Raw genomic sequence first — 9,171 nt, forward strand, 5'->3', positions numbered from 1 at the left:
TAATTTTTGGGTCGTTAGTGATGCGATGAGTTAAACGAAGTGGATAAAGTGGTCGAGAAGGTGAGAATGAAATATTATATTTAATTTTTTTTTAACAAAATTAGATATAAGATACTATTTTGATCCATTTTGTAAAATACAAGATCCAAATTGTTATTTAACAAAACATATGAGTTGATCGCATATTTAAGAAAAACATTGGGGCCAATTTGATATTTTCCCATAAATTAACTACTTTGTGAAAGATTAATATGTTAAAAAATAAATATACTTTTAAAAAATAATGTAAATAATTAACTAGTCATTCATATTTTAATTTTATATTAATAACATCATGCCACATATTGTTTTTAGCTTTAGCAATACTTTAAATTTTTTAGTTTAGAAATCATACTTACACTTTCAAAACGTGTTAGTTACAAAAGTTGTAGTATAAATAAAAACATAATGAGAAAGAGATAGTGAAATCAAAATTAAATAAATAGTGGCTAAAATATTAAATATTTTTAAAATGTTGTATTTTTATAAATAATTTTTTTTGTGGTAAACATTAACTATGAAAGTATAACACTTACAATTTTTTAAAAACATTAGTTATTTTAATCCACTTTTGCTCTAAAAAAAAAGCCATAAAAAAATAGATATAGTTATAAATAGTTGACCTACTAAACTCACTGTCGTATTTCCCAACATTTGGGTAAACAAAAAAAGCTAAAAAAAAAGGCATAGCCTATAATGTAATTGCAAAAATAATTCTCTTAACTTCCCTTACTATTGTTACATTATAAGCTGACATTTTTCTTAAAATTATTATTTCATAGATGTGTATTCTAAATCGTGTTTAACTAACAAAATATTACATTTTATTTAAATTTTAATATATTTCTTCTATATAAAAATGTAGATAATGGAAATTCTTGATTCTAACGGTTTTTTATTTTTTTAATGTTAATTTTAACAGAATATTTTTATGTTTAACAAAATATTCTTATATTTAACGGAAGATTATAAACATCACTTAAACTTAAATAAAATAAAAAAATAATTAAAAAATTAAAATAGAATATTTTTGTGATATTTTACAATGATAATTATTTAAAAATAATAAATAAATAATTAAACAAATTAAAATATGATGTTTTTGAGATATTTTACAATACTAATTATTTAAAAATAATAAAATCATACATTTTATAACTTAAATAAAATTTAATTAAACTTAAATTCATATATTAGAATAATATCATATTAAACATATAACATAATCTACTATCAATTAGCAACAAACTGCTTTTTTAAAAAAAAAAACTAGCAAGAAACTTAAATTTAAAACCCACGTATAATATTTAATATTACATTAAACATATAATATATAATGTTATCCAATAAATTAGCATTTGTGACGTGGCAAATAAACTCTTGACACGTGGCTGACACCTAGAGCGTCTGCCAGAGTATCGACCAGGAGACACGCCAGAAGCAGGACAGACCTGTTTTTACCACGACCAGACTGGTCGGTGGTTCCGCTGGCAAAGCAACATTTATGGAAAGATCTTATGTATCCCGAATTTATTTCATGCAATCCTCTGAATATCCCATGATTCAGGGGATAATATCTGTAACAATATTGGGCAACCCTCCATGAGCCTATAAAAAGCAGGAGATGGCTCATGGGAAGGGACCTTTTGGCAACCCGAAAATCATAGAAATATAGAAATTATCTGTGAAAACTAGTATTGTTGAGGAGGAGTGTTGAAACTCATTGAGCCCAAGCTCTCTGATCACACTTTTGTTCCCATATCAATATCATTCTAAGTGGACGTAGGTCATTACCAGATTCTGGGGCCGAACCACTATAAATTACTGTGTTTTCTTTACTTTTGTCATTACGTTATTATCTATACATATTCGTCTATATCATTCATATTTTGACTCCGTGTCAGTTGGCTAAATCGAGGGTCAACATTCTAGTGCTTTCATTGAGAGGGCGACTCATCATTGTTGATAAAACTAATGGCGAAAGCAGGGAAGAAAGCTGCTCAGACCACCGCCGCTGCACCGTCGAATCCGCCACCTCCTCCACCCCCTGCAAGCATGGCGGAAGATGAACCGCAACTAGATTTTGAAGAGGAGGAAATGGACGATGCGACTTTGAGGAGCACCTTGGGCACGTTGCAGGAAGAGCTGGCTAGTCTGAGAGCCAATCAAGAGACTGCCGCAGAAACTATGGCAAGGCAGCAGCAGGAACTTGATCGTCAGAGGGCGGAGTTAAGCGAGAGACAAGCGGAGGTGGATCGCCGCCAGACTGAGGCCATGGCGGCCCTTGAAGCGGCCTTGCTGTTGGCCAGAAATCAGGCCGCGCCTGCCTCGCAGCCTAATCAACCTGAAACTGGGCCACCCCAGGGAGGTCCCAATCCTAGCCCACCGGTCCATCCTTCAAGTCCGCAAAGGCCTGAACAGCCCCAGATGCCCCATGACGACGTCCCACTGGACCCCGACACAGATCCACCATCCCACGCTGCTCGAGGTAATCCCCCGCAGCAAAGGCAGAATAGGGCCGAACGACAGCCTCGTAGTCCTAGACGCCGCGGGAATGATGGGCCACACCAAGCGAACAGGGGTCACTACCCTCCTGGTAACAGGAGAGACTCGGAGTTAGGCTCTGCGGTCCGTGGATCCCAACAGCATGATAATGCACGGGGACATCGCGACCAGCGCAGGCCACCCCCTAACGCTCGGGGTGTTTCTGCCAGAGACGGGAATAGAGGGAACAACCAGTCTTACCATAGCCAGTCAAAGTTCAAAGATGGCCACGGCTACAACGAGGCTGACTCAGGCAAGAACAATGCTGATGGGAGGAACGGAAATAAAGGTAAGAGCAGGAGCCAAATACCTCAAGATGATCAGCCAAATAGACAAGATGCTGGGGGGCAACCCCGGCAAAATAATGTCTTCAACCGGCTCGGAGGTAGCGAGCAACGGAGAAGAGAGGAAGATCTAAGAGACATACTCAATGATTGTCGAGAGAAGCATGGTGAGAACATCCCCCCAGCAGCAGAGACCGTAGCTATTCCTACTGCCTTGCAAGCCCAGATAGACGCACTAAATTAGGCTGTGCAACAATTGGTCGGAGGAAGAACCTCTTATATTGACCACGATAGAAGAAAAGGCACTCCATTTATCCAAAGAATAGCCAACGCAGAGACTCCCAGCAAGTTCAAGATGCCCACGCTCCCGAACTTTGATGGATACGGAGATCCCGTCTCGCATGTGAATAAGTTTGAAATCCAGATGGACATTCAGAAGGTGTCCGAAAACGCTCGGTGCAGGATCTTTCCTGCAACACTTTCTGAAGCCGCGCAGGAATGGTTCTTTAAGTTCCCACCTGCAAGCATAGTTTCCTGGGAAATGTTCGTAAGGGAGTTCTACGCAGGTCGTGTCCACCCGACCGAAGCAAACCAACTGGTTGAGATCCGCCAGCAAGATGGAGAATCACTAAAAGATTACATCCAGCGCTTTATGCGAGCGGCAGCCGGAGCAAAGACAGTCGGGGACGAAGGAAAAATGATGGCTATAACCGCGGGAGTGAGGCGCCGTTCGCCCCTATGGAAAAGTCTTCGTAAGGATGGGGTCAGAACCACCCAGGAATTCTTAGACCGAGCTGATCGGTATATCAAACTCGAAGAAGCCATTGCCGATGATGGAAAATCCTCGAACAAGGGCAAGAAGGCTGCCGAACCCGCCAAAGCCGCCAATGGCACCAAACCAAATGGCAACGGCAAGGGCAACGGAAACAGCAACGGTAATGGCAAGAATGGTGGGAAACGGCAACACAATGAGCCTTCCACCTCCGACAATAAACGAGCCAAGGGTAATCGTTATGAACCTAGGTTCACTAACTACACTGCCCTCGTTGAGTCTCGAGGAGAGGTTTACCAGGCCACAAGCTCTAGTGTGCCCTACAAGAAGCCTGGGCCCATTCGAAAAGACATTTCGAAAAGAGACACTACCAAATTCTGTCGTTATCATAACGACTATGGACATGACACTAATGAATGCAACCAGCTAAAAGATGAAATCGAGTTCCTCATTAGACAAGGACACTTGAGAAGGTACGTACGGGCCTCGGGAACTTCCCAACGAGAAGCTCCAGGTGGCAACGAGCAGACGTCCACACGCCAACGCTCACCACCATTACAGCCTGCCCCCGTAGCCGGAACACTTTTAACCATCTGTGGAGGCCCACACCTCGCTGGAAATAGCGGAAAGGCTAGAGAACGATATGCTCGAACTCTGCGCCACGACCAGGACATCGAGATGATGACTGTGGAGGACCGAGCGCCGAAAAAGGCCCGCTCAGAGGAGTGCGGAATAACCTTCTCTGAGGGCGATGCCCAACACGTCCGGTTCCCACATTCCGATCCGCTGGTCGTGGATATCCAAATGGCCAATATGATGGTAAAAAGAATACTGGTCGATACAGGAAGTTCAGTGAACATCCTCTATAAATCAACGCTGGAACGCATGAAGCTGTCCGTGAAGGACTTGGAGCCCTGCAATCAAACCATATACGGCTTCTCTGGAGAAGGACTCGCACCAGCCGGAATGATTAAACTCCCAGTAACAACGGGTACAGCGCCTGCCTCAAGGACATTACTCGCCACTTTTGTAGTAGTCGATTGTCCTTCAGCGTATAACGCCGTTATTGGAAGACCCATACTGGTTGAACTGAGGGCCATCATCTCCATGTGGCATCTAGCCATGAAATTCCCAACGGACGCAGGGGTAGGATGCGTTTTGGGAAACCAAAGGGAAGCCAGGGAGTGCTATAACGCCTCGATCACAAAGGCAAAAAGTGGAGCATCGAGGAGCGCTACCCCAGAACGATTGCAGATGACGGAAGACAGACAAACCCAATCAGGTGGAAAAGTCACCAAATAGGGTGTTGCCCAAAGTGAGGATATAGATTTGGATCCTCGCTTTGGGGATTTTGAAGAAAATGTTGGACCCGTCGAGGACCTGGAGGAGGTCCATCTCGATGAAAAAGACCCGACTCGAATCGTAAGGATTGGGAAGAATTTAGAACCTACCGCGAAACAGGCGCTGGTGGAATTCTTGCAAGAGAACCAGGGAGTTTTCGCCTGGTCACATAAAGACATGGTCGGAATAGACCCTGCGGTGATCAGCCATGTCCTGAACATAAACAAAGTCTTTCCACCGGTGCAACAAAAAAGAAGGCTGCTCGATAAAGACAGATCAAGAGCCTTGAAAGAAGAAGTCGAAAGACTTAAAGAAAATGGGTTCATCAGGGTGGCGTTTTATCCATCATGGGTCTCCAATCCGGTGTTGGTCCCCAAGCCTAACGGCAAATGGCGGACCTGTGTGGATTTTACAGACCTCAATAAGGCCTGCCCAAAAGACTGCTTCCCACTCCCGAGGATCGACCAGCTAGTCGATGCAACCGCTGGGCATGAGACCCTTTCGTTCATGGATGCGTATTCAGGCTACAATCAGATCAGCATGCATCCCCCTGATGAGGATCATACCAGCTTTCGGACCGATACGGGCTTATATTGTTACAAAGTAATGCCCTTTGGACTGAAGAACGCAGGTGCAACTTACCAACGATTGGTCAACCACATGTTCAAGGAGCTGATCGGAGTAAGCATGGAAGTATATGTGGATGACATGCTGGTAAAGTCCAAGAAGGCTGAAGGACATGTGAAGGATTTGCAAAGGTGCTTTGATGTGTTAAACAAGTACCATATGAAATTGAATCCCCTCAAATGTTCCTTCGGAGTCGGGTCAGGAAAGTTTTTGGGATTTATAGTGAATTCAAGGGGAATCGAGGCCAACCCCGACAAGATAAAAGCCCTGATCGATATGAAGTCGCCAGAAAAGATCAAGGATGTCCAAAGCCTGACCGGAAGGATAGCTGCCCTTAGTAGATTCATCTCAAAATCAACTGACAAGTGCGTTCCATTCTTCAATCTACTTAGGGGAAATAAAAAGTTTGAATGGACGGAAGACTGCGAGCAAGCATTCCAGACAATAAAGGCTCATATGTCGCAACCTCCTGTCCTATCAAAACCAATGGAAGGAGAGACTTTGTATATTTATCTGGCGATTACCGAAGTTGCTGCTAGTGCGGTACTGATACGGGAAGAAGAAGGCGTGCAGAAAGCTGTTTACTACGTCAGCAAAAGGCTGATCGGTGCAGAATTAAAATACCCACCGATCGAAAGATTAGCGTATTGCCTAATTCTAGCTTCCCGAAAGTTGCGACCGTACTTCCAAGCCCATCTTATCACGGTTTTGACCGACCAGCCCCTTCGGCAGGTCCTCCAAAAACCTGAGGTGGCTGGACGACTGTTAAAATGGGCGGTCGAATTGGGACAGTTCGACGTGACTTATTCACCGCGAGCAGCAATAAAAGGGCAAGCCTTAGCCGATTTTATTGCGGAGTTCACCGAACTCCCCAGCAACGAGTTGTGCGAGAAACCTGAGGCGCCCATGCCTCAAGACAAGACTCCTTCGTGGAAACTATTCACAGATGGATCATCTAATGAATCTCACGCTGGAGCGGGAGTGATATTGATAACGCCCGAAGGGCATCGATTTCACTGCGCAATCAGGTTTGATTTCGCAGCGTCAAACAATGAAGCGGAATACGAAGCACTCCTCACTGGACTGAAAATGGCCAGGGAGATGAACATAAAAGCGCTCGATATTTTCAGCGACTCTCAGCTGGTCGTGAATCAAGTCCTGGGAGAATATCAAGCGCGAGGGTTAAAAATGATGGCCTACCTTAATAAAACAAAAGATTTGCTAGCACAGTTTACAAAATACACCTTCCAGCAAATTCCGCGAGACCAAAATTCGAATGCAGACGCCTTGGCCAAACTTGCAAGTGCCAAAGATGCTGACACCTTAAACATAGTCCCAGTAGAGAGATTAAGTGAACCAAGCATTGATGCAGCCGAAGCCAGCATGGAAATTCGAGTAGAAGATACATGGATGGCACCTTACCTGGAGTATCTAACAAATGTGACATTGCCAGTAGATAGAAACAAAGCCAGAACTCTGCAAAGACAAGCTGCTAGGTACATACTGCTCGACGGTGTTATGTACCGAAGAGGATATTCAATGCCACTGCTCAGGTGCATTACATCAGAAAAAGCTAAGGAACTCATGAAAGAGGTGCATGAAGGCTTCTGCGGAGATCACGCTGGGGGGCAGAGTTTGGCGAAAAAAATTATTCGACAGGGCTATTTTTGGCCAACGATGAACGAGGATTCAATGGAGTACGTACGAAGGTGTGATAAATGTCAGAGGTTCTCCAAAATCCCACGAGCAGCTCCAAACGAGCTAAAGCAGATGCAAAGCCCGTGGCCTTTCACAATATGGGGAATAGATTTAATAGGATCACTACCGACAGGAAAAGGAGGAGTAAAGTACGCAGTTGTGGCAGTCGATTACTTTACAAAATGGGTCGAAGCTGAACCACTCGCAACCATAACGACCAAGAAAGTTCTCGACTTTGTCATCAAGAACATTGTGTGCCGGTATGGTTTGCCCAGAAAGATAGTTTCAGACAACGGAACCCAATTTGACAGCGACCTGTTCACCGATTTCTGCGAAAGGCATGGGGTAATCAAGAGCTTTTCTTCAGTCGCACACCCCCAAGCGAATGGGCAAGTCGAAGCTGTAAACAAAACCCTCAAAGACACCCTGAAGAAAAGACTTGAAGAAGCGAAAGGAGCATGGCCAGAACAACTACCGGAAGTCCTCTGGTCATATAGAACATCTCATCGAACAGCCACAGGGCGTACCCCATTTTCCTTAGCCTATGGGTATGAGGCCATGATGCCCGTCGAGATAGATCCCCCCTCACATCGGCGTTTAACGTATGATCAAGAGAAAAACAGCCAGCTAATACTGGAGTCCTTAGACTCAATTGATGAGATACGAGAAAAGTCTCAACTCCGAGTTGCTGCTTATCAACAAAAAGTCGCCCGGTACTTTAACTCCAAAGTTAAAGAAAGAAGATTCAACGTCGGAGACTTGGTGTTACGACGAGTCTTCTTGAATACCCGCGACCCCACTGCCGGCGTGCTCGGACCTAACTGGGAAGGACCTTACCAGATTGAAGAAGTCCTTCACCCAGGCACCTACAAACTTGCATGCTTAAACGGAGATCTCATTCCACGTTACTGGAATGGAGAACACCTGCGCAAGTATTATCAATAAACAGCCCTTCTTAAAGGACTGGCTTGTTCAAATTTTCCCCATTAATTTTTACAAGTTTTGCAAAGAGGGTTAGCCACGGTGTATGGCTAACTGCTCGTATATGTAAGATTCTGTTTCAGAATCATTCGTAAAGACATGATTAGTCCATTTTTAATACGAAATTATAAGGGACTGTGCTCAGCCAGTCGTTCTTGCCAAACTTTGTGAATTTACATTTACAAGTATTTGTTCATTACGTGTGTTGTTTTGTTGTATTACAAGTATCATTTTTCCGCGCGAACAGTAATGTTCGAACAGGCCATGGTCAAGGCAAGTGACCAAGGACCTAAGAGCTCCTCGATCACTTGGGGGGCATATAAGGCACATCGATAGCAAAGCATACTCTCAAGGTATGTAAACACATGAACAAAATGAGTGAAAGCATGCTTCAAGTACTTAGAGTATTTTTTCAAAATATATGATGCCAAAGTACTATGCTAAGTTCGGTCATACGAACAAACGTTATAATAAGTAAAAATATTATAACACCAAGAGTTAAGCTTTTACACCGCAAGCATTGCTGCTTGGATGTAATTGTTCAAACAAAAAGATTTACTGCCCGTGCAGCAAAGTTTAAAAAGAAATTATTGTCTTTACATTGCGACCCGTGGGTCGCGTGTTTAAAAAGAAAGAAGAACAGCTAAATAAATTAAGAGGCATGGGGGGCAGGAGGATCCTGGGCAACAACCTGGTCAGTCTCTTCCTCGATGGTTTCTTTGTCCAAACCAACGACACTTGGGGTTGCAGGAGTCGCAGCTCTCGCCTCCTCTTCAGCCAGTTGAGCAGCGCACCGAGCCAACTCCGCAACTCTGACCTCCTCTGAAAGGTAGCTAAAGTCAGCACCCTGATTATGTTTCCAAAAGTTATAGAAACATCAGAGTG

Source organism: Humulus lupulus, chromosome 9 (assembly GCF_963169125.1).
Source record: "Humulus lupulus chromosome 9, drHumLupu1.1, whole genome shotgun sequence".
NCBI lineage: Eukaryota > Viridiplantae > Streptophyta > Magnoliopsida > Rosales > Cannabaceae > Humulus > Humulus lupulus.